The sequence below is a fragment of the Ursus arctos genome, unplaced genomic scaffold, assembly GCF_023065955.2.
Source record: "Ursus arctos isolate Adak ecotype North America unplaced genomic scaffold, UrsArc2.0 scaffold_31, whole genome shotgun sequence".
In the NCBI taxonomy this organism is placed as follows: Eukaryota; Metazoa; Chordata; class Mammalia; order Carnivora; family Ursidae; genus Ursus; species Ursus arctos.
Window position 1 is genome coordinate 22,378,667 of NW_026622997.1, and position 27,042 is coordinate 22,405,708.

Sequence of the window (27,042 nt, forward strand, 5' to 3'; positions counted from 1 at the left end):
GAGAAAATCAGGGAAAAGATTTGCACCTGCCATCTGAGAATCTCCTGCCATTTGTATCACTCTGAGAAATAGTGAAAGTGAGGGAGAGCGTAGTGGGTTGAATCATGTCCACTCAGGACCTCAGAATGTGACCTTATTTGGAAATAGGACCGTTGCAGATTAAAGATCTTGAGATGAAATCATCATCGTGGATGTTGGGTGGGCCATTGAACCAATGACTGGTGTCTTTCTAAGAAGAGGAGAAGACACAGGGACACACAGGAGAGAGAGCCAAGTCAAGGTGGAGATGGCGGTGGGAGTGGCGTGGTCACAAGCCAGGGAAGCCAAGAGCCACCAAGACCTGGAAGACGCAAGGAAGGATTCTTCCATAGAGCCTTCCGAGGGAGCATGGCCTTGTGACACCTTGATTTTGGACTTCTAACCTCCATAATGGTGAGAGAATAAATTTCTGTTGTTTTAAGCCACCTCATCTGTGATAATTTCTTATAGCAGCCCTGGGAAGCTAATAGAGAGGGCAATGTGGCTTCAAGGGCTGTGTTCTTATGTCCCAGGGAGACCACCTTTGCTGCATTCCCACGTTGAGATGCTCCCCTGCGTGGGGGAGTTTCAGGGGATGGCATTGGTCAGGCTGTAGCAGTTGATCAGTGCTTGGCTGCTAGCTAGGATAAATATCTTAAATATGAGCCCTGCTCACAGGTTTTATGGGGTAGCAGTATTCACTTACAAGTAAATAACTTGGTCTAGTGTCTCATCTAATATTACATTTGAAATAATTTTATGTTTAGAGTTTTCATGAAAATAGACTGGTGCTGGAAGGAACTAGCATCCCGTCTGGGTCAAGAATAAAAATGGTAGTGATAGGGTAGCCCTATGACCCAGCCATGGCGCTACCGGGTGCTTACCCCAAAGATACAGACGGAGTGAAGACAAGGGCCGTATGCACCCCAGTGTTCATAGCAGCAATGTCCACAATAGCTAAATCGTGGAAGGAGCCGAGATGCCCTTCAACAGATGACTGGATTAAGAAGTTGTGGTCCATATATACAATGGAATATTACTCAGCTATCAGAAAGAACGAGTTCTCAACATTTGCTGCAACATGGACGGCACTGGAGGAGATAATGCTAAGTGAAATAAGTCAAGCAAAGAAAGACAATTATCATATGATTTCTCTCATCTATGGAACATAAGAACTAGAAGATCGGTAGGGGAAGAAAGGGATAAAGAAAGGCGGGGTTAATCAGAAGGGGGAATGAAGCATGAGAGACTATGGACTCTGAGAAACAAACTGAGAGCTTCAGAGGGGAGGGAGGTGGGGGAATGGGATAGACCGGTGATGGGTAGTAAGGAGGGCACGTATTGCATGGTGCACTGGGTGTTATACGCAACTAATGAATCATCGAACTTTACATCGGAAACCGGGGATGTACTGTATGGTGACTAACATAATATAATAAAAAAACATTAAAATTTTAAAAAAATGGTAGTGATAAAAATTGTACATTGAAGGTTTGGATATAGCTTATGGTCTCAACAGAAGAGGTCCCAATGAACGATCATCATTTTACTTTTCACCTTTGCTGCAAAAAGAACGTGAAAGACAGGAAATGGGAAAGAGCTGTTTCCGTTTATAAAAGGAGAGAAGATGTGAATTAAAACAAAAGGAAAAACAAAAACATTTACATATTAAAGGGATTGAGATCAGGGCCCTGGTTCAAGTCTTTTACAGAGGGCTCCATGCACAGGAGGTCCTTCATTATTTGACGGAAGAACAAACAATAAATAATTTTTTTATGTAACTCTTTTCTTATTAAAAAGATTATAGGTTATACTGTAGTGTGTAATCATAGGGACTGAAATATTTGGTAAATTAGAGAACATTTACTAGTATAGAGGGGAGTTGGAATGGAAATTTCTTAGGTAGGGTCAGCTCTGGGCATCTTCTGGTCTTCTTCCCTCTGGTTCTAATTCGTCTCATGTCACCATTATTAACAACATCCAACCAGAGATATAAAAAGGCTAAAGAACCATGAGGGGCTCTTGAGAAGAACAATAAAGCTTAGCTGTAATAAAATCCTAATGTTTAACACTCTTCACCTTGCTGATCTTGCAAATATAACTTAAGGCCCCACCTCACATATGTCATATCTGGCAATAATGCAGGCAAAAGAAATGGACACAGGTGTTCCCCATAAAGGCCTGGACCCTCAGGGCACCACCTGTGTCCACATAAATCCAACGCAAACAGTATCCAGCTAAGTCGTGAGCAAGGTTATAGGATTCATCACGTTCTGCTGCCAAGGCAAGAAAATAAGGACAGGTAATTTGGCCCTTTTAAGCATTAGAGAGACGCTGCCAAATACAAGAAGGGGACACAATTCTCTCCCCTCCTCCTGAAGTTCTTCAGAAAGAGAAAAAAAAATGAGGCGTCTTGGCCAACACAAAATGAAACCTCCAAAGGTGCATTGAAATTATCAAGCAGCTCACAGTTCAAGTGACTCCATCTACTTCACTACTTGGCTCATTTGCGAGACTATGCCAAATCGTACACGCCAGGAATTGAGGACACTACGCAGAAGGTTGCCGGTTGAGAGTTCGGTATTTCAGAGGACCACTGGATCATCGGGGTTCGTGGTAATCTCTCCCTTCTCTCTGCAACAGATCTAGGAGAAGTGATAGGTCAAGGGCACCTGGGATTTCTAAGTTCAGGAAGGGGCCCCCATATGGAGCCGTGGCAAAGCCTCCTGTCTTCTGATGGCAGCTTGGAGCCTGAAGAGGCAAAGCACAAAACGTCCAAGAGTAGGGGAGACCCTAAAGGATCCACGGGGTGAATGGTGTCTAATCTTCTCCAACAACCTTCTCAGCATGAACTGGAACCAGTCCCTCGCCCAAAACAGACCCACACTATAAAAATGCAGGATTCCACACTCTGGAAAGTCACGCTAATGCCCTAACGTCCTTACAGACTTTTGCCTTCACGGGGCGCAGGTGAGACCTCTCGTATCCCAGGCTGCCTGCTGAGTGGTTGCCTGGGTGCTGCAAATCTGAGAGCCGAAAAGGGGGATAATTTCTTTAGTATACAGAGAATGTACAGCAAATCTAGACATGCCGAAAGAGGCATTTGGAAAAACACACAGAGAGCCAGAGCCTCATTGAGAACACTCAGTCTCGGGGGGTTGGATGCTGACCACCCCGGGGTTACAGTTACAATTTCTCAGGGACAATGTTTCCTAGGAAATACGTCAGTTCCTTGATATTTTTGCATGATGGATTTTATTGACATCATGCTGGACCCCACACCTGGGCCTCATCAACTCCATTGTTAGCGACGATCTGTGAATGCTTTATGGTCTTTGGGCACGTGAAGGTGCACTTCCGGTCACGCTCTCCCTGCACACTTCACACCCACGGTCCAAGGTTATCAGTGTGTGGGAAGATCCTGGGGCCTCCCCACACCCCCAAGGGCCACATGACAACATAAGAGCTGGTGTTATAAGAAAGGACTGTACAAACTCTAGGTTATAATGGCTTGGATCTGTCCACGTGGAAAATATTTATGCATTTGTATAAATATATACATTTATGTTTGTTTTGTTCATGAAATTCTTTGTTCATTAAATTTGTTTCACTCGGGAATATTTTATTCATTTAGATACAGAAGACCAATGTTTTGGTGAATAGTATTTTCTTCAAATGTGAATCATCACCATTTTGTTCCTGCAGAATTGACTTAGTAGTTAAAATATCTATTTTTGTTTTCCCCTTATTTTCAGTCCCTTCTTTCCTGTAACCAAGATGACATCTCAGAAAACAATCAGGTCAGTGGCTTTCAAGGTTTTGTCTTCAAGACCAGATTTCTAGCAGCAGTTTTAAAGCAAAAAGGACACTTGGGTGGTGATTTCCATAGCACATAAAAGTTATTTTGCAAAATGTGTACAGACTAAAAAAGAAAACCAAGAGGAAAACGTGCTTGCTAAAGCGATCACTGAATATTGCAGAAATTAAATGTGCAAGAAATTCAAAGCACTTAATAGAATCAAGGGGCAGTGTGGTTTGTCTCCCCCACTCCCGGAGACTAAATGGTCAAAGTTCCTGCTTTGCAAATCTGATTTCTTGCCCAGAATGCTGCTAGTAATTGGCTCCTGGGCTGGCATGCCCATTGAGATGTATGAAATGGCTCTTGTTGATATTTTGATGCCGAAAAGGGTCTGTCAGATTTTTCTTTCTTGTAAGCACTCACTCTCTCTTTGCCTCTTGTCACTTTTCCCGCCTCTCCTGCTCATTTTACCCACATTAAAGCTCTAAGTAAATAAATGACAGGCTGTGGCCTATCATCAGGTGACAGATCATCCTGCATTGGCTCTGAAGCACGGAGACGTTGTCATCTGTCTGGTCTCCCTCACATTCCCTGTCAGCCTCGCCACATCCGGGTGGCATGTCACAGTCATCGGAGCAAGATGAATACAGCAGTGTGAACATCAGCTTGGGAGCGAGTCAATCAAACATGTGACTCTTAGCTGCACAGGAGCCCCTCTGCTGCCGGAAAGCAAAAGCACTCAGAGAGAAAGAAATGCCTTTTAGTGGCCTGCTTCTGCTGCTGCTGGTGATTACTTAATTGAATTTAACAGTCTGGTTTTTGCTTTTTAAGTTGAGAGAGAAACGCCATATTTTCCCCCTATGAAGCGTGGGGGGCACAATACGAATCTCTAGGTAGAGATAATCGATTGCTATTGAATGTGCCTAACCGTCCAGAGAAGAGGAACACCAAGGTCATGGTCCTCAGTTGCTCTCCCAGAGCTTTATACCCTCGCCCAAGGTAAAAGTTTAGCCGAGTGGTAAGAAGTAAGACACAGGCCATGATGAAACATCTCGTGGGCTAAGCTAAAGTGGCATTTGGAGGAATTTTTTTTTTTGAGGGCTGTTCCAAAACAAATAATGAGCCATGTATTAAAATAAACAAAGTCATAAAAATGTCAGGAGGAATGCCAGAATTATAATGACTTCCCAGTGTGAGAGGAAATGGAAAGAAGGATAATGAAACTTCTTCCCAAATGAAAACGGCCGGCTCTCACTGTCCCCATGGATCTTCCATTTCCCTCCTGTTAAGGTTTAAGAAGCTTTCTGGTGCTGCCGCTTTAGAAGGCTCTTTTGTGGCAAATGAGGAGAAAAAAGTATGATGGGGCGTTCCTTTGTTCCATGAATCAAATCACCGTCAGCCGCCATGTAGGCTGGACTGGATGTGGATGGCCGCTGCTGCTGACTTCCTGGATGTGGAGCTCCTCACGTTCACATTGAGAGCAGCCATTAGTTGAGGCCATTTAGTCAGGCATTGATGACTTCTAAAAACTGGGTAGTTTTGTTGTTTACCCAAAGCGCTTATGAGACTTTCAGCATTGAAGCAATAGTGTCAAAAACTCTGGAATTATCCCAAATCCTGAGCCATTCTGAGGGCAGGAAACTCGCAGAAACTATCCATAGTCTCAGATTAAAAGCCACTGAACACCCAATGCAGATATGCTGACATATCTGCTAATCAACCATGGAAGACTCTGCAAATTCTGGTCCTATCCTAACGTTTCCACCATATTGCTTTATCTTTTACTCTCCTGCTTTGGTCTAAATGTTTGTGTCCCCCACCGCACCCCCACCCCCTCAAAATGTATGTGTTGAAATCCTAACCCTCAACTGGATGATATTTGGAGGTGGGGACTTTGGGAGGTGATTAGGTCATGAGGGTGGAACCCACATGAACAGGACTAGTGCCCCATGAAAGAGACCCCAGAGAGCTCCCTCGTCCCTTCCACCAGGGGACGACACCAGGAGCTGTCAGCTCTGAACCCGGGAGGGGCCTCTCACCAGCTACTGAATCTGCTGAGGGATGCCTCATGCTTGGCCTTCCCAGTCTCCAGAACTGTGAGAAATAATTGTTGCTTGTCAGACACCCAGTTTATGGTATTCTTGTTATAGCAGCCTGAATGGACCAAGACATCTCCTTTTACCCTATGCTCAGGCAAACCATAATACCCATTACTCTCTATCCCCAGTGGCCCAGACCTTCCTATGTCTTGGCTGTGGTTTACATTTTTCCACCCCTGGGATACATCTCAGCCTTCTACAGATCTGTTAAAAATATGCATATGCATTGACTTTAAAGTTCCCCTTCTAGACATTCATCATTAAGGAAATGAATTCATTTTAAGGATTTTCTTTTCAGCATGTTCAGAACAGGAAAAAAAAAAGACAACAACCGGAAATTCTAGGATTAGTTGAATAATCCTAACATTATAGGAGTAGTTGAATAAATCGTAATACATCTATAGACATGATAGTATTTAGGCAGCACAAAATGATGCTGTAGGCCATGAATGATATCCATGGTATGTTTGCTAGAAAAAAATTGAGTCAGAAACCATCCTATACAAGTTGGTTCCACTTTTATAGAACTAAACATATCCAATTATGTATGTATGCTTATAATTATACCTCTGTTTATATCCACATTCATATTTATATTAAGAGTTGGGTTATCTGTAGATCAGGGAACTATTTTGTGTGTATCTGTGTGTGAATGTGTGTATTTATATAATCTTTCAAAAGTACACATGGATTGTCTTTGTATTAAAAATAATTTCACCTTGAACCATTTTTCGAACTCCAGCTCAAATGCTCTTTTTTGCCACCCAAAGCTTTTCCAGAAACTTCATCAGTAAAATCTTTTTTCTCAATTCTGTCTATAGCTATTTTATGCCATTTAAATTTCAGCTTACGTTAAAGACATGTGTGTATTATTCGACTATAAACTGCATGGGGGTAGGATTCCTTTCTAATTTATCCTTGCACGTAAACTTGTAGCAAATGTTTGACAAACGTCTGTTGTGAATCAAGATGGTTTGCTGAATCAGTAATTCAAAATTTGGCTGCACATCAGAATCATTTGGAATGTACCTCTTAAAGGTACAGAGCCCTGAGTCCATTCACACTGTGGTCAATGCAGTCAACCTTGCTTTGTAGGTCAGAAGTGAGCAGTTGCAATCCTAAGGCTACTTCTAGACTATTCTTTTAGTTTCATACAGGTTAGGCTTATACTACTTGTCCACATACTTGGGCTTTGGGTGGTTAATGCCCTGAATTAATTCCTGCCCTTGCAAAAAGCATATAAACAATCATTAACTGATCAGACTTGATAATCAAGGTGACTGGAACATTGTAAATGTTTCATAAATGTCTGCTGAAGAATGGTTATATTCTCCTATCATGTTCCTAACCTCACAATGTGTAGATTACCTAACTCCTGACTTGTGCAGGGTGTTCTCTGTCTAATTGCCTTGACTTGGCCCCTTTCTGTCTCCTCGATACTCATCTAATCGTCTTGAGAGCTGATTCACCTCTTAGCCTGATCATAATATTTTTGTAAGTACAGACTTCTCAGCCCGCCTAGCACAGGAAAATGAGACAAATACGCACAGGAGGGATGCTTCAAGTACAGGAGGAGAGCTTCTCGGGTGGGGAATGGGATCCTCAGGGTCAACCCAGGGTCTCGGAGGTGAGTTAGGGACAGATAGGAGCAGGTCATGAAAATCATCGCCTGGCAGCAGGGTACTAGGAGAAGAAGGAAATCCAAACAAGGATAGTCCAAAAGCATGAATTCAGAGAGGAAGCTGAACAGTAGGCAGAAGGAAATTCCATGAGGCAGACTAAAGCAGGGAGGTCGTTCAAAGAATCATGCCAGACACCTTCTGTTCCCCATCCAGGCACAGCGGAGCGCTTGTTACCGTCACCTGTTGTCACTGCTACTTATCAGCTTCGTCCTTTACTCGCCATTTCTCCTGACCTCACACTTGTCCAGTCCTAAATCCCAGCCTCCCCTCGGTCCGCTCTCACTACTGGTCAATGCCCAGTCCCAGGAGGGACTGTGGTGCACCCTGCCTGGAGAGATGAATACCAGTGGGGACGGTAGGGACGGGAAGAGAGTATAGAATACGGAATGGAACATGAATTGCCACTGAGACTATTGCATTGCTGTGAACCACCCTTTACCTGTATAATCATTATATTTAAACAATATAGCACACAGAATATTATCGATCGCGACAGTGCCGGCTTCAAATCCTTCTCCAGAGAGGTCAAAGTTCCTCTTCTGGGTATTCATGAAGTATGGGTTTAAAAGCCCATTAGCCCATATTGAGCAATACAGTCTCAATTTTTCTATTTGAAACCACTATCTATGGTAAAAATAAGTTCCAGTCTCTATTCAGTGGCAACGAAGAGGATAATTTGGTAATTAGAATGTGTGTGAATGTGTGCTATTACCACTAGCATTTTTTTTCTTTTTTTACTTTTCAGAAACACCCCCCCCCCTTTTTAATTGAAATGAAACACCTATCACAAAACTTTGGAAATCACTTCAGAACACCTTTGAAGGCATTTATTTGTTCATGGAAAAAAACCGAGCCTTATCATATGATATAAATATTTAAAAATAAAGTGTAGTAACTCTTGTGGAAGTGAAGTCATTTGATAGTTTCAGAGCCTTTGTCTCCACAAGCAGGTTATCTGGGGAATAACAGGTAGAGACCACCATCCTTGATACTTTTTCTTTAGCACGATGATTTGTAATTGATAGGACGTGAGCCTCTCCCGGAAAGATCATCAAGTTACCTGACATTACATATCCTTTAATGCCTTCTTACTCTGGACTTCTCTTTCTTATCAAGCACCTGCCCTGGGGTGCCTCCCAGCCCCCATCCAAGTCTCAGATTGGTTTCCAACTTCCCCGTGGGGATTTACCTGTGATCACAGTTTTCATAGTAAACACACAGGTGCCTTGTTTTCTTTTCATGGATTGTAATTTTACAAAAGCCGTCTTGAATTTTCTCAAATTTGTCTAGCATCTTCCCCTCTTCCCTCACCAAGATAGAAAATAGGAAGAATCCATAGAAACCACATCCGCAATGATTATAAATTTATAATTCTCCTCAGGAAGGCATCCTTTTAGCTTCTCCTGCTTGCGCGGTTCGGGCCAAGTGCAGAGTGATTATATGTGCACAACTGAGTCAATGTGTGTGTATGTGTGTGTGTGAGAGAAAGACAGAGACATACGAGAGAGAGAGAGAGAGAGAGAGAGAATGAGAATAGGGGTGAAAGAGAATGTCACATGCACAGAAACATGACATCCAGACGGTCTGACTGAAATTCAGGTCACACCAAGAAATATGCCAGGTAACAGCGCTATACCCTGAGGCATGGAATCCAGAAGAAGGAACAGTGAAGTGATATTTGTGCAACGGTAGAGACCCACTCTAACCTTTTAACAAACGTTTTTTCCCTTGGCCACTCTTACCAGCCTTCACCCATGCTTCTTCTCTCTCTCTCTCTCTTACACACACACACACACACACACACAGAGTTCCCTGCTTTATACAGATCTATTATACAGAAATACAGCCACTCAGTATAGAGATTTGGGAATATCTAATGACTCAATACAAGAACTCCTCCTATTAAATCCTTTACAACAACATTAAATAACATAAAATAACATTAAAATAACCTTTCATTTAAAACAAATTTTATAAGAACTATTCCAGTGTCACAAATCCAGGCACAGCTCTCCAGACCTTTGGAGCACCTTCACTTTCAAACAACATTTTTGTCTAATTTTGTGCAAAACCACAAAAAAATCAACTCCCGTGGAAATTACACAGTCTTGTAAAGATTCAAAAACGTCTGTTCTGGATAAGTACTTTGGCTCTAATCTGTCATAATTCTCTTCTCCTTCCATTCTAGTGTAAAGATAGGAAAGGTTCCTCTGAGAATTAAAATACTTAAGAGAAAAAAGAAAATTTTAAGGAATTGTCCTAAGGGGTAGCATAGGTGTCTCTTCTGATAAACCGCATAATGAATTTTTCACATTGTCGGAGTTATTTAGGCTAAAATTAATTAACCAAAATTTTCGAATTGAATCCTAAGAAGTGTGGATGCTGCTTTTCTGTGTTGGCGTGCAACACCGAGTCTGCATCTGTTTCCATTCAAACATTCCATCAATGGACACTTTAAGTTGGCTCTCTCCATAAGGAATTCAGAAGGTGGTACAGCAAAAAAAGTTAAGAGTGTTCATTAAATGATTAGAGTCACTGGAATTGAGGATTTTTCATGGTGAAAGAGTTCATGGAGAAAATGAGACTTTAAGAATGTTTAGATATGTTGTTTCTAACTTTGGGGGCAAGGGAGGGGGTGCAGTGAAATCCAGAGGGATTCTCCCATTTCAGTGTGAGCAGCCGAGATTCTTATCCACGTGAAGCCACCCAAAGCCTCCTGGGAGTAGTGATGACCATGACTTTAGGGCTAATCACTGCCTCTGAGATGACTGGAAGTAACTTGCCAGTATCAAGAAGGAAGACTAAGAGTCGCCCAGCTTCTGCTTGGGTGGGGGTGGGAGGTGGGGAGGATGGGGGGCAACTTGCATCACATTAGGAACAACTCATGCATGCACAGCCTAAAAGGAGGGTGCTTTTGAACTTGACCAAAGATACCTTCACACAAGTGAGGCTGCCCGCCTTGGCAACCTATCGGTGCTTTCACTCTTGTAAGAACAGGTAGGAGAGTTCTCTGCTCTAACAGGGCAGCACAGGATAGGGACACCATGTGTTGATGGGGAGATGAGCTCATGGCTCCGGAAACAAGAGGCAGAAGACTAGAAATGGAACTGAATATCTCAATCTTCACCAACCCACAAGTAAATTTACCAGCAAATCTCAGGGTCTCTGAGCTTTTCTTTCCTTAAGGAAGGTGATTGCTCTATGGATATTTCCTAATGTGTTTCTAGGAATCCCCCCTTGGGGGGTCGGTGAGTCATGCATCAGACTTCTGTGCACAGCTCTGGTGGACCAAATCAGGACTCTGCTGCCTCGGGATACAGGAGTCTCCCAAGGAGGCTGGGCTGCACCAGGATGCTTCCCTCACCGTCCGAGGTGCCATCAGCACCTTCGAGTAGGCAGGAAGAGGCGAGACGGTTATCACCACTGTAGCTGATGAACGTCACTCCAAAGCTCCAAGGTCATGCATGGTGAGTCCGACATCACTGCAGCTTAGCGCTAGTGAGCTGAGTGAGAGAGAGCTATCTCATTGCTTTTGTCAAATACGGAGTGCACTTCTTCTGTTATAATTAGTAGGGGACCCAGAAAGAGCTGCTCTAGCCTCGAAGTGTTGCAGAAAGCTTAGGTACACAATAATTTTGTCCCTGAGGTGCAAAATCCTCTCAGAATGGCTGAGCCAGAAAAATGTATTTGTCAATCACCATACTGTACCTAGGACCACCACTCTCGTCTAATGGGGATATATACTGAATAAATTCAGTAGGCCCTGCTCAGAAATAGTGCTCGATATTGATGATGATAAATCAGCAAAAACTGACTTCGCTTAATATGGGAAATTTTTAGTTGCTTGCATAATTGCATTGAAAACATTTATTTTCTAGTTTAATATTGATGGGAATATATTCAACCCATATGTCTTCTTTTTTTTTAATGAACTTACAAAAAGGATCTTTCCCTATCTCTCAGAAACTGGTGGTTCTGTCAATGGTGGTATAGGAAAGAGACATGTACACCCTTGAGAAATCCTGTTTCTCTATATGGGAGGCCATGAGAAGAAGAGACGTCTTGGAGCATGGAATACAGTCTACTCAGAATCACCCATGTGAAAATGCGACCTTGAAGTATTTACTCCACTGTAGTTTTTGATACTTTGAGCACCATCTGTCAATGAGGGAGCACAGTATAAAGGTTGAAAGCTATAAGGTTTCAGTCAAGGTATTCTTTAAAAGCTGTTAAAAATATTCTAAAACCTTCCCATACTTCTTTCTAAGACAAATCTTTTCAAGACATTCTTTTTTATTGCAGGGGGGTGATGATACAGGGTAGAGATACCACTTTCCTATAGAATGTCTCTGTTCTGTCTGTTAAACACCCGTGAGTTTGCAATGAGTCAACTTGGATAAGCTAGAAGTTTATTTCCTAGAAAGCCCTCCCTGTGTGGTTCTGAGTTAAAGCCCAGGGAGGAAGCACATGAGATCTGGAAGCAAACGTGGAGCAGCACCACTCTCTGAATGAAGGTCGACACGACTGGAAGGGGGGACGGACGACGCAGAGATGCCAGCGGGTACCGGGTTATCCTCACTCTCCTCCATGCTTCTTCTAGAGACTCTCTACAAGCTGAGCCTACTGTTGACCAACAGGAGCCCAAGGCCCACCACCAAATGTGTGACAGCAAACCCACAGAGGCGACGCTCCCCTTCACCATCCGCTGTGCTTGGCTTCTGACTCACTGTAACTCTGACTTCCTGCCGGACCCCTACCACCAACCCCCGACCCCAGCACCCCCCACGCCACACCGTGGAAGCCCTAATTCCCGTAATGAATCCCTTACCCCATAACTCACGGTAGTTCCGGTTCCCTGACTGATACAAGTATATGCATAGACATCCCAAGTGACAAAGGAAACATGAAAAATGATTCTCTAGTATGTTTTTAAATGATTTCCTTATGGGGACACAGAACTAGAATGCAAAGTATCTATCGTTAATCAGTTCTGTTTTTTAAATCTTAGACTGTTGCTCTGTAAATCCTCTCCTTAATATGAGAGAAAGCTGGGGAATGAACCATAGATGTACGGATGGGCTGTCTAAAATGCATGCAAGTTATCAAGTTTCTCGTGGACCATTCCCTCTGAGGCAGGAGAAAACGTTTCCACAGTCAGGGAGCTAGGCCTGTCTGGTGTAGCTTTCTCTCCGTCAGCCAGTTTCTGCCCAGATTTAATAAACAGCTTTCAAAAGGGGTATAAAAGTGTCTGCTCAAAAGCCTGCAGTCTGTTATTTGTGGAAGTGCCTGCGGATTCATAGACCTGTTTCCAGAGAAGTGGATTATCATCTTGTGATAACTCATGGCCCAACACTGCACCATACAGCTCTGTGGGCAAACAAAAAAAGCCATTCTGTTTTGGTGGCAAAAGATGAAGCCAGTTATTAGCAACTCGATACAAAAGAAGCAAAGAGGGCTGGAAATGAGGAGTCAAGCCAAGTTCGGCATCCATTATTCGCAAAAATCCTTCTAGTAATGACAACCGCCCAAATCATAGAAAAATCCTATTCACAGAACCTGTTTTCTTGCTTCACTGTCAAAAGTAAAGATGATAGATTAACTTCCAGTCACTGTCAAAATTAAATTCAAATCAATTTTAATGAAAGAAAATAGACTATTTCTGTTTGTTGGTTCCAGAGAAAATGCGTGATGATGAATTTCTGAAGTCTTTAATTTATCATTTCACCTTGAAAAGAATCTGTTTTTGCAAGCAAGACTTCTCTAAATCGTTGACATCCATTTAAAAAAAAAAAAAAAGTATATCTGCTCAAATGTTGAGCGCTATTTCTGAACTCACCCACCGGGTTTTTTCCCAGAGATATTTTTTCTATATTATCTCATAGCTGCAGGCTTCATCAAAGGTCATCAGATCCACTGATTTTTGTCAAATATCCCCATGTTATTTCATCTGATAAATTATAATTTGTGATTGGCCTTTTGAAATTTCAAAGGATGGCAAACAATAGATATATTTTCCAAAATAAAGGACCACTGCAAATAAAGACTAGACTTCAAACCTCGAACACAGAAACATCAAAGGGAAAATATGAGAGAGCTCACAATTCAGATGGCTTAATCTCATTTAACAAATTTACTGTCTTTTTTTTCTCAAATGAACATGTGACTCGATTCTTCATAAATGCTGACGCCATGGAAACAAAAGAACACATGAGACAACTTCCCTCTGAAGTTAATGTTTGCAACATGAATTTATCTCCTACAACAAGGATCACACACTATCCCCAAACCTTGGAAGGCCAAAGTCAACCGTGACTATTAGCCAGATGTTATTTTAGTCTTCTTTTTAAAACAGCACTTAGGCTTAATTATATGACACTATGATGGCCCTTGAGAACTCTGAAGACCATGAATACATGATGTGTTTTTCCACTCCTTGAAATATGTAGAAAACAACACAACAGGACCAGTTGGCATTGAACAGTGGAATCCTTTTTGTTAGCAATGCCTTATCGCAGCTGATCTGAACCCTAAGCAGCATTTCATTCATGAGGTGTCCTTACACTGTTTAGACCAGGACCACTCTTGGGCTGGGCATCTAATGCCTTTACACCTGTAGGGTGTATAAGTGACGAGCATGGTTCTTACCAAGTCAAGATATGATTGGCTAAGAGCATGGATCGGGGTCAGCAAGAGGAAGAACTACAATAGCCTAATCCGACTAACTCCCACCTTGCACTGCATCATCTCAGTGTCTTCGGTCTTTAGAAGAGTTTGCCCCTGCTCTCTGATCACTGCGTTCTGCATCTTGCTACCTTCTTTCCCTGAAGCTTTGGACCATCCCTGTGGCTCCTATTTACTGTGAACGCATTGCTGACATGCACGATGGAGCAAAAAGCTCACCTCAAAGTTTGTCTCGGTCAGCTCATTTAGAAATAGTTTATGAGTAAATATCTACTCTAATGTATGTGTGATAAAAATATATATTTTTTTTACTTGTTACGAGCCTACCATGGGCAGCAATGCCAGTGATTTAAAGACCTTGAGCTTCAAAAGGCTCCCATAAATCTGGAAGAACGACACCAGCACTTCAAGAGGAAAATGGGCAAAGCGTATTCGTTAATAGATCAGTTACTCAGGAAGAAAATACACAATACCATTGGCATAGTATTTGTGTAGAAGTTACACATAAAATTAAACATAATCATTTTTACTACTAATCAACACTGCAGAAATATTAAAGTTATAATTATTAAGTAACAAAATGGCAAAGTTTTTCTTTTTTTTTTCCTTTTATGTTCTTTCTGCTTCCTTCCCTTATTTTCCTTCCCTCCTTTTTGTATCGGTAAAGGGAACCTAGGCTAGTTCAAGTTTCCTAAGTTGGATTCAAATCATTGAACAACATCTAGTCAGAGCTTTTAGGTGTCCATCCATCATATGAAAATGGTCATTCTACTACACTCTTAATGGGGATATACTTGTAAAACTTTCTGAAGGACAGTTTGGAAATCTATATTTAGTATTTAAAATGTTTATGAGTGATCATTCCCACCTCTGTATGTTTCTCTCAAATACTCACAAACGTGCATAGATACATAAGGGAGAAGACAGTTTCAACAACTATCAATAAAAGAAGTGTTAAATTAAACTAGAGTTCTTCCATAAGATGGAATAGTAGGCGGGCACTATTAAATGGAGATAGAACTGAGTACATCAATGGGGAAACTGCCCAATATATGATGACAAGTGGAAAGATAAAAAAGTAAATCAGACAGCAGTATGCTAACTATCATCTGTTTTTAAGAATTTAAGATTAGTAATATACAGTAGCATATCTTTCCTGTAACAAATTTTGGAAAATTTTACTATAATCAAGGCAAAAAGACAAATGTGTATATGTGTAGAAGTTCTATTTCTACAACTTTTTCCTGATCATAAAGAATATGTTCCTATTACAAACCATGATTTAAACAGAGAATGGGTTGGATATGGGATGCATATATAACATTAAATTCTATTTCGTACATTGAAATGATGTTTTAGTTATAGTTTTAAAAATTAATATGTTTGGGGTGCCTGGGTGACTCAGTAGGTTAAGCGTCTGCCTTCAACTCAGGTCATGATCCCAGGGTCCTGGGACCCTGTCCCATGAAGGGCTCTATGCTCAGTGGGGAGTCTGCTTCTTCCATTTCCTCTGCCCCTCCCCTGCCCCTCACCCCTCACGCATATGCACGTGCTCTCACTCTCTCTCTGTGATAAATAAGATCTTTTAAAAAATTAAAATGTTTATAATATATTTTTAACATTTAGATAGAATATAAACTGTATGTACAGTGTAACGTCACTTTGGCAAACAACTCCTAAAAATGTTGCTTAGGTTTGTAAGCAAACTATATGAATGAACGCAGACAAATGTATACACATATGCAAAGAAAAATGTCTGGCAGTATGTTAAGAGTGGTTAATTTTGTATTGTTGGGTTAGCAGTGCTTTTTCTCTTTTTGTTTAATGTTAATTCTATTTTTTCCTCAGAAGGCATATACAGCCTGAAAAGATAAATGGAATGAAATCTTTTTTAAAAAACAGATATATAGAAACTGACAATCACAATAATAAAAATAGAAATGCCCAAGAAACAAACAAAAAGGTTTACAATTTGGGGATAACCAAGGACATGTAAATTTAAAACAATAATGACATGCAAAATTTCACTATTAAACTGGCAAAGATTTTTAAGAGAAGACTCACTGGGGGCGAGAAGTGAGAGATTTCTGCATTGCACAGGGAAGGATATGTTGGTGAAGCCTGTCTGGAAAGCCATTCAGCAGGAGTTACAAACTTTAAAAATGCTCATAATTTAGGCCAGTAACTTCACACTCAGGAATACATCTTAAGAAAGTAATCAGAGCTATGGGTAAAGCTGTATGTCATTTGGCCATTTAATATTATGAAAAACAGAGTATTCCATCAGAGGGCATGTAGTTAAAGGGTACTAATAATTACGTCGAAATATTATGAAGCTGTTTAATATCATGATTTCAAATAAATTAGAAAGCGATCCTGTTGTAGTGTGAAGAGGAAAGAAAAACAACCAGGGATCCAAACAACATAATTCAAAAAAAAAAAAAAAGAAAAACCGAGAGAAAATACATCAACATGTAATATTTTCTCAGCCCTTGTGGGAGAATTACAAGTAATTTGCATGCTCATCTTGATACTTCTGTTTTTAAAAATTGTGTCCTTAAAAATGACTTGAAAATCCAATGAGCGAGAGCCACGGACAAGCACAGCAATTGACCCATGCATGACGCAGGCTGTGACAGAGAGAGTGGGATCTCCCATTTATAGAGGAATTGTGAAGGGTAGGATCACCCAATCAAATAGGAAGAACTCGAGGTTTACCATTCGGGTTTACAGCCTTGCTCAGTGGTCCCTGGACCAAGAGCATAAGCATCACCTGCGGACTGAGAAATGCAAATTCTCAGGCCCCAGCCCAGACTTAATGAATCAGACTTCCTGAGGGTGGGACCCAGGAAATGTCTGTTTTAACAAGCCTCATGGTGCTTCTGATGCATACAGAAATTTGGGAATCACTGGTCTTGTTGACACGAGAAACCTCATGGCTTCACATGCCAATCACTGGGAATCAGGTGTACCCACGCTGGTCTGGGCTGCAGGCATTGAAGCCTGAGGAACTGAAGGGATCGTTCCACAGAAAAACAGCTGGTCTTGCCACAAAGGTCATAGTCTTAAATAGTTTTGAAACCACAGGCAGAAAGTTGCTCCTTGCACTGGCAGAGCTTTGGATCAGATAAGGCATTTGGACATGGTCTGATCTCAACATAGTTAAAGGTGAGAAAAAGACCCTCGGCAAGGTGAAATGATGTGACCAGGTTGCATTGTCAGCCAGAATCTGGACGGAAGTCAGCGATCGGCCCACTAGTTTGTACCATACTCTACTGTCCAACTAGCAAAAAGTCAGGATGAGAGTCTTTCAAAGTTTTTTTTTTTCTGGAAAAAAAAGTCAATATTCCTTTATATCCTAAACAAATAAGAATATTTATTCCATCTAATAATATCTCCAATGTATCTTCCAGGCCTGCCATCAAACATCTGTCTATTTGGGATAGCCTTGGGAAATTATCTACCAGAAACATAGCTAAACAGATTTTGTGAATTGAAACTAGGAGGCCAAATAATTCATAATTTAGGAGGCTAAAATCCATAGAGATTATTAAATGGTATTAATATTTTAAAATTGTGTGTCCTCTAGGACCTTGTTAGACCTAGTGTGGTCAGTGGTGCAGGCAGCCTTAACTTTATCTGGGATCTCGTTAGAAATGCAAACTCTCAGACCCTACTCAGACCTACTGAGCAGAATTCGCACTTTAACAAGATCTTCATATGCTTCTTATGCACGTTGAAGTTTGAGAAATATTGCTGTAGGAGTTTTCCATTCATCCTTAATGACAGGAAATTGTTGTTTCTTTTGGAAAAGTATAGTGCTTTCAATAGAATTGGCAAAGTTCTTACAAGGGCTTTAATAGTGGAGAAGAAAATGTATTAGAGTCTAACATGCATGTCTCACATGGAGATTTGTTACAGAAAGAGAGTAGAACTTATTCATTGGGATATGTATCACTAGGGTCATCTGATCTGCAAGTAACAGAGTAACAGGTTAATCTGTCATACACAAGAATACTGTTTCTTGATTCATACAAGTCCAGCCTGGGGTAGGATCCAGGCTTTATAAAATCAACAACTCAACTGTGTCATCAAATATTGAATTCTTTAGGTTCCTCCCTTCACTTCCCAGATCTCAGGGGCAGAGTCATCCTAAGACAGGTGTCCCTCAGATTTCAAGATGACTGTAAAAGGCTACATGAATTTTTGTTTATATTTAGTGGGAGAGGAAAAAAAAGAAAGAAAATACCTCCCCCAAGTGTGGTTTACAATAAGGATGAACATATGATTTGTTTTCTAAACCACCATGCTTCTAACAATGAAAGGGGGCACTATTAAGAGTCCCACCAAGAAAACGAGCATAAACTAAGACTGTCACAGACAAACCAAGACATATGGTCCCTGGTCACCCTATATAGAAAATCTGTAAATCTTTCCCCTCAGTCACATTAGGTCACATGTCTGTCCGTGGTATATGAACAGTTAATGGGGGAATACCATAACATAATCAATTTATACTAAATTCGGATCCCATTCTATAACCAGAAATAGGGTGGATCGCTAACCATCAAAATGTAAGAGGACACCTGTTAGGAAAGAAAAAGGGGAGGAAATGAGTGTTTTGTATGCAATTGACTGCTGATTACAGGAGGCACTGGTAAAACCTACCAGCCCTAGAGTTCAGAGGGAGGCTGGGGCTTAGCCACCACAGCGTCCTATAAGCCAGTCCCCTCAGGCAGGTGGTGAGTATCTGGGCTCAGCACTCACACTCCGGTGAAGCCTCTGATTCGTCATTAAGTATAGGTCTCTGGTGTTGAAATGGACTTTCTTTTTGATAAAGCAGGAAAAAACATCTGGTGGGAAAAAGACAGTCTCTTCAATAAATGGTGCTGGGAAAATTGGACAGCTACATGCAAAAGAATGAAACTTGACCACTATCTCACACCATACACAAAAATAAACTCCAAATGGATGAAAGACCTCGATGTGAGACAGGAATCCATCAAAATTCTAGAGGAGAACATAGGCAGCAACCTCTACGACATCGGCCAAAGCAACCTTTTTCATGACACATCCCCAAAGGCAAGAGAAACAAAAGATAAAATGAATTTATGGGACTTCATCAAGATTAAAAGTTTCTGCACATCCAAGGAAACAGTCAGAAAAACTAAGAGGCAGCCCACGGAATGGGAGAATATATTTGCAAATGACACTACAGATAAAGGACTGGTATCCAAGATCTACAAAGAACTTCTCAAACTCAATACACGAGAAACAAATAAACAAATCAAAAAATGGGCAGAAGACATGAACAGACACTTTTCCAATGAAGACATACAAATGGCTAACAGACACATGAAAAAATGTTCAAAATCATTAGCCATCAAAGAAATTCAAATCAAAACCACACTGAGATACCACCTTACGCCAGTTAGAATGGCAAAAATAGACAAGGCAAGAAACAACAATTGTTGGAGAGGATGTGGAGAAAGGGGATCCCTCCTACATTGTTGGTGGGAATGCAAGTTGGTACAGCCACTCTGGAAAACCGTGTGGAGGTCCCTTAAAAAGTTAAAAATTGAGCTACCCTATGATCCAGCCATTGCACTACTGGGTGTTTACCCCAAAGATACAGACGTAGTGAAGAGAAGGGCCATATGCACCCCAATGTTCATAGCAGCAATGTCCACAATAGCTAAATCGTGGAAGGAGCCGAGATGCCCTGCAACAGATGACTGGATTAAGAAGTTGTGGTCCATATATACAATGGAATATTACTCAGCAATCAGAAAGAATGAGTTCTCAACATTTGCTACAACATGGACGGCACTGGAGGAGATAATGCTTAGTGAAATAAGTCAAGCAGAGAAAGACAACTATCATATGATTTCTCTCATCTATGGAACATAAGAACTAGAATGATCAGTAGGGGAAGAAAGGGATAAAGAAAGGGGGGGTAATCAGAAGGGGGAATGAAACATGAGAGACTATGGACTATGAGAAACAAACTGAGGGCTACAGAGGGGAGGGGGGTGGGGGAATGGGATAGACCGGTGATGGGTAGTAAGGAGGGCACATATTGCATGGTGCACTGGGTGTTATACACAACTAATGAATTATCGAGCCTTACATCGAAAACCGGGGATGTACTGTATGGTGACTAACATAATATAATAAAAAATCATTATTAATAAAAAAAAAAATGAAAACGACTGTGACTGGGTGCGGTGGATACATTCCTTTTCTTACTTGAAATATACAAGCCAGGCACCCAGTGTCAGCTGCTCACATTTTTCTTTATGATTTCACTGACCAGTGGAATTTCAAAGTCAGGGCACGACCTTGGCGGGGCATGGTGATCACTGTGATCCTCTCTCAGATAAGGTGTTTATTGTTGACATTATGATCACAAAACTTTCAAAATGGTAGAGGCAGTCTGGATGCAATATTAAAGAAGTTTTAAAGGTGAAAAATAAATCACGTCGATTTCCTGCCTCTAACATAATAAATAATTTTACCTTAGGGTTATTCCCTTCCAGTTTTTCTCACATGCATACATATTTTAACACAGATGTTATCAAGGCGTAATGGTAATTTCGAGTTCTGTTTTATCACTTTAGCACCATGTTGTAAACATTCTAATTAGCGTGCCATTCCGACAAGACGTGTTCAGGGCAGAGACGCTAAGGAAAAGAAACCCCTGAAAGACCCAGAGCTACCTGAAAATGTTCTGTTTAAGCCCGCATATTCTAAATCACTATGGGATTGGGGAAATTATTCCTTTTGCTTTAAATCTAGCTTTTATTGACATTCCAAAATCAGTAATCATGGATTAAAGCCCCTAAAAAATATGGCGCTGATTTTCAAAGAGATGATGTGAGTAGCAAGAGGCAAATGGGTCTTTTGGCTAAAGACAAAATTCTCCTCGTTCTTTGCTCTTATGCAGGATTTTGTGATCACACTCATTCTGCTGTTTGGTGCTGTTTTTTCATAGATCTGTAGAAATATTTGATAGTTTAGACTAAAATTGACATAGATGTCCATATGTACCAGTTTTAAACAGAAAAAATGCTTAAATGATAGATGATTATGGTCATTCATTCCAATAGCTGGCCGTGGGAGAGAGGTAAGCAGTAATAAGTCACGTGATGTTTCCCTTTTTCCCTGTGCTCGCAAGAGGACAGAGCTCATTTCCACCAGTCATATGTGCAAGCAAGAACCTAACACATGGGGCAAGGATTACGTGGCCAGCTCCCTGAACATCATCAGCTACCATTCACATGCTTTACCCCATGAGGCTGTGAACTCCTAAGTCAAAGTAAGTGTTCTATTCTTGCTTCTACTCCAAGCTCCTAGCACAGTTCCTGGCAGTGCAATGCACAAAAAATATTGACGGGTGTCTACAAAAGTCATGAAATATGTTCCATGGAATTTTTGAAGACAACAGTGTTCACTGAATTGCTTTTGTTAAAGCTATGCTCTCTACCTCTCCAAGATGCTTCCTTCATGAAAAGGCACATTTAATAAATCGCCTCTCTGATTCAGTGGACCGATCTGTTAAAGCAGAAGATTTTGAGGCCCACTGGGGTACCATTTCATAAATTGTCCCCTGCTTCTGCATCTTAAAGCACTGAATGTGTGGCTTCACCAGAGAACGCTACCATTGTTCCAAAACTAACTAGTCTGGATTCATTGTTGTTGTTGTTGTTGTTGTTTTTTAAGATTTATTTATTTATTTATTTGACAGAGACAGAGACAGACAGTGAGAGAGGGAACACAAGCAGGGGGAGTGGGAGAGGAAGAAGCAGGCTCATAGCTGAAGAGCCTGATGTGGGGATCGATCCCATAACGCCGGGATCACGGCCTGAGCCGAAGGCAGGCGCCCAACCGCTGTGCCACCCAGGCGCCCCTGGATTCATTGTTGTTATGATAGAAGTAGAGGGAACATTTTCTGGGAAGCAGCCACATCCCTACACTGATGTTGAAAATCTACGGGTACAATGATTCTGAGGAAGCTAGCAATATGCATAAAAAAAACTTATCCAAAAAATTCCATTTCTAGGAATGTACTCTCAAGGAATATTTGCGGTGGTACATAAGATCCTTAAAATAATATTTATGGCAGTGCAATTTGCACATATTCATTTATGAAAATACTGGCCATTTTAATATGTGCAAACACCTAGCTTCCCATAATCACAGAACTTTGATGGGGTGAAGCCTGTGCCTTTTTGATCCTAAAGGGGTCCTTTCTCTGTAAAGAAGAAATCTGATGGATAACAGAGCCCTCTCTGTGGATCAGGATGTATCAAGTGCTGCATTTGGGGAAAACGAGAGGAAGCTGGGGTTTCAAATTACCAAAGTAAATTTTTCTCCCCTAAATTTCCAGAGAAATTTGACCTGACAGCCAGGAGAAATCTGTAGTTAGAAGTTACAAATTAATAGGAATATTTTTGCCACTGGGCAAATAAGTACTATTCATTATTTTGCATATATACACACATATATGTATATATATATAGTAACACTTCTCCAAGGCAATCAAAAGTAACTGCCAAAAAGGTAGAAAGAAGAAATGTACCACTTTCACATTATTTGAGGTCCCCTGAGAATGGGACGCAGTATCTCTGACGGTCCAGTTGAATCCCATTTTAAAATGAGTATCTTTAGAGGCCTCTTTTAAATATTATTTATCCCATACTTTCAACTCCTCCCTCGGATTACTATGTTCAATGCTATGTTTGTGGTAACTATGACATACAGCGCACTCTATCTGTATAGTTCTGTTCCTGAGTGAGCAAAAGACCTGGTCTCCCTGCCAATGATTTTACGATCCAACTTAGACAAATAAAACGTACAAGGGATTGAACCATAGCCCCCCCAAAAAAATTATAGACATCAACATATCTCTTATGGAACCCAACATTTTTTAAGAATCACTTTCATTAGGAAAAATTGGAAGAAAGTAGTGTTAAACAGAGTACATGGGAATCTATCACCAACTTCATCCCAAGACAGAAAATCCAATTGCATATATTTTTTAAAATTATGATTTGTTTCCGTTCTTGAAAGTCATGTAGTCCCTTCACACTACAGGGACTTAGCAAACATAAACCATATTTAATCATTTTCTCCCTATTTACTCCACTATCAACAGCAAGTCATTACCTCCTCCAATCCCTAGGTCCAAAGGAGTTTCTGCCCAGAATGTTCCTCCAAGAATACAGAACATTTAGCCAAATGCCCCATTTTTAACCCTAACACAACTTAAGATATTTTATAAGACAATGCCTTGCTTCAGGGTTCCTGGGAAACACAGAAAGCACTCCGTTTTCACTTTCCCTTCTCTTTCAGAAATGCTTGCTCTTCTGCAAGAATTGGCAAACTATGGTCCTAGGGCCAAATCTAGGCCATGACCTGCTTTGTCATTAAAAAAATAATAATAATAAAATAAAAAGGCACATGGTAGAGCAGGGGATATCGTGAGTTTGGGCCCCAGGTTGGGTATGCAGCCTATTTTAAAAAACAAAATAAAATATACTATAAGAAAGAAAGTAGAATGAAGATATTTTTTTAAAAGGCACATAAAAGTTACCTTCTTAATTTTTTTTTAAAGATTTTATTTATTTATTTGACAGAGAGACAGAGACAGCCGGAAAGAGAGGGAACACAAGCAGGGGGAGTGTGAGAGGGAGAAGCAGGCTTTCCGCCGAGCAGGGAGCCTGATGCTGGGCTCGATCCCAGAACACTGGGATCATGACCTGAGCCGAAGGCAGATGTTTAATGACTGAGCCACCCAGGCACCCCAACCTTCTTAAATTCTTAAGTGCATGGTTTAGTAGTGTTAAGTATATTTACATTGCTATGCGACAGGTCTCTAGAATTTTTTCACCTTGAAAAACCAAAACTCTATGGGCACCTGGGTGGTTCAGTCAGTTAAGTGACCGACTTTTGATTTTGACCCAGGTCATGATCTCAGGGTTGTAAGATCAAGCCCCATGTCAGGCTCCATGCTCAGCAGGGAGTCTGGTTGAGATTCTCTCTCCTTTTGCTCCTCCACCCCCTCACAAGTGAACTCTCTCTCTCTCTCAAGGAGAAAAAAAAAAAAAAGAAAAAGAAAAGCCAAAACTCTATATTCATTGAACACCAACTCCCATTTTGTGTTCCCCTAGTCCTTGGTAATTATTCTACTTTCTACTGCTATGAATTTGACTAACTTAAATACTTCATAAGAGTAGAGTCATACAGTATTTCTCTTTTTATAACTGGCTTATTTCCCTTAACACAATAATCTTAAGATTCATCCATGTTGTAACATGTGACAAAATTTCCTTTTTTAAGGCCAAATGATATGCCATTGTCTGTACATACCATATATTTTTTTATCCATCCAGCCATGGACATTTGGGTCGCATCTCCCTCTTGGCTATTGTGAATAATGCTCCAGTGAATGTGAGTGTATCAATATCTCTTTCAGACTCTGCTTTCAATTCCCTTAGATACATACCCAGAAATAGAATTCCTGGATCATATGGTAGTTTAATTGTTTATTTTTTGAGAAACCTCCATATTGTTGTCCATAATGACTGTACTATTTTACAATCCCACCACCAGTGCACAAGGGTTCCACTTCTCCTCATCCTCACCAGCACTGGTTATTTTCATTCTTTGTTTGTTTTGTTTATTTTGTTTTTCTATCATGGCCATCCTAACGGGTCTGATGTGATATCTTATTGCCATTTTGATTTGTATTTCTCTGATGATTAGCGATGTTGAGCACTTTTTCACATGCTTATTAGCCATTTGTGTTTTTTCTTTGGAGAAATGTCTATTCAAGCCTGCCCATTATATTATTGTTGTTGTTGAATTGTAGTTTTTTATATATTCTCGATTTTAACCCCTTATTAGATATATGACTTGCAAATATTTTTTCCACTCTGTAGGTTGCCTTTTCATTCTGTTGATTGTTTCCTTTGGTACATAGGAGTTTTTAAGATTGATGTAGACCCATTTGTCTATTTTGCTTTTCGCCCGTGCTTTTGACATCATAGCCAAGAATTTATTGCCAAAGGCAGTGTCATAAGGATTTTCTCCCATATTTTCTTCGGTGAGTTTTATATTTTAGGTCTTTATATCCATTTTTAGTTACTTTTTTTTTTTTAAAGATTTTATTTATTTATTTGACAGATATAGAGACAGCCAGTGAGAGAGGGAACACAAGCAGGAGGAGTGGGAGAGGAAGAAACAGGCTCATAGCAGAGGAGCCTGATGCGGGACTCGATCCCAGAACACCGGGATCACGCCCTGAGCCGAAGGCAGACGCTTTAACCTCTGTGCCACCCAGGCGCCCCTTTAGTTACTTTTGTATATAGCAGAAGGTAAGGTCTAATTTCATTCTTTTGCATGCAGGAATATAGTTTTCCCAACACCACTTGTTGAAGACTATACTTTCCCCACTCAGTGGTCTTGGCACCCTTGTGGAAGATCATTTGACCATATATGTAAGGGCTTATTTCTGGGATTTGTGTGGTTCCATTGGTCTATATATCTGTATATCAGTTCCATTCTGTTTCGATACTGCAGTTTTGTAATACGTCTTGAAGTCAGTAAGTGTTAGGCTTTAATTCAGTTCTTCTTTTCAAGATTAGTTTAGCTATTTATGTCCCTTGAGATTCTATATAAATTTTAGGATTTTTGTTCTATTTCTGAAAGAAAAAAAAAAAACTGCCATCAGGATTTGGATAGGGATTGCATTGAATCTGTAGGTCACTTTTAGTAATACAGACATTTTAACAGTATTAAGTCTTCCAACCATGAACAAAGGATGTCTTTCCATTTATTTCTGTCTTTAACTTCTTCCAGCAACATTTTAGAGTTTTTAGGATACAAGTCTTTTGTCTCCTTGATTAAGTTTGTTCCTAAGTATTTATTCTTTTTGATGCTATGGAAAATAGTGTATATATATACAGAGAGAGAGAGAGAGAGAGACCTTCTCTTTCTGTTGTGTCTGATACCACCATACTATGGTGGCTCTGCTCCCTTTTGGTTTCCATTTGTTTGGAATAGCTTTTTCTATTCTTTCACTTTCAGTCTGTGTGTATCTTTACATCTAAAGTGTGCCTCCTGTAGATGCCATATAGTGAGGTCTTGTTTTTTGTTTGTTTGTTTTGTTTTTAAATTCATTAAGCTAATCTATGTCTTTGGACTGGGGAACTTAATCCATTTACATTTAAAGCAATTACTGATAGGGAGGAACTTCTGTCATTTTGTTGTCTTCTTCTTGCAGCTATCTTGTCCTTCTTTCCCTCTGTCACTGCCTTCGTGTTTCTTTGATTTTTTTTTAATAGTGACATGCTTTGATTCCCTTCTGATTTCTTTCTGTGCACCTTCTGTAGGCATTTTCCTTGTGTATTTTCCTAAGAGTATCACATAAAATGTTATAAGGTTATAACAATCTACTTTAAACTGATAATAACTTTAATCACAAACTCTCTTTTACATCTCTGCCCCTTCAAATTACATTGATTTATATTGTTTCTCTATTAACATAGATTTATATTTTCACACTTTGTCTTTCGAATTTTATACACTAAAGTGACTTACACATCAACATTGTAATTCTAGAGGACCCTCTATCTGTCCATATATCTACCTTTACTAGAAACCTTTATGTTTTCATATGACTTCGTGTTGTCTAGTGTCCTTTCAGTCCTTTTAGCATGTATTATAGAGCAAATCTAGTGCCGATGAACTCCTGTAGCTT

At 40.4% G+C, this 27,042-nt stretch overlaps 1 long non-coding RNA gene across 1 annotated transcript in view; it reads right to left on the reverse strand.

Moving 5' to 3' along the window:
- Positions 1-27,042, reverse strand: part of LOC123001713 (uncharacterized) — a 340,673-nt gene that overhangs the window by 36,627 nt on the left and 277,004 nt on the right. The gene's annotated exons all lie outside the window — the stretch shown is intronic.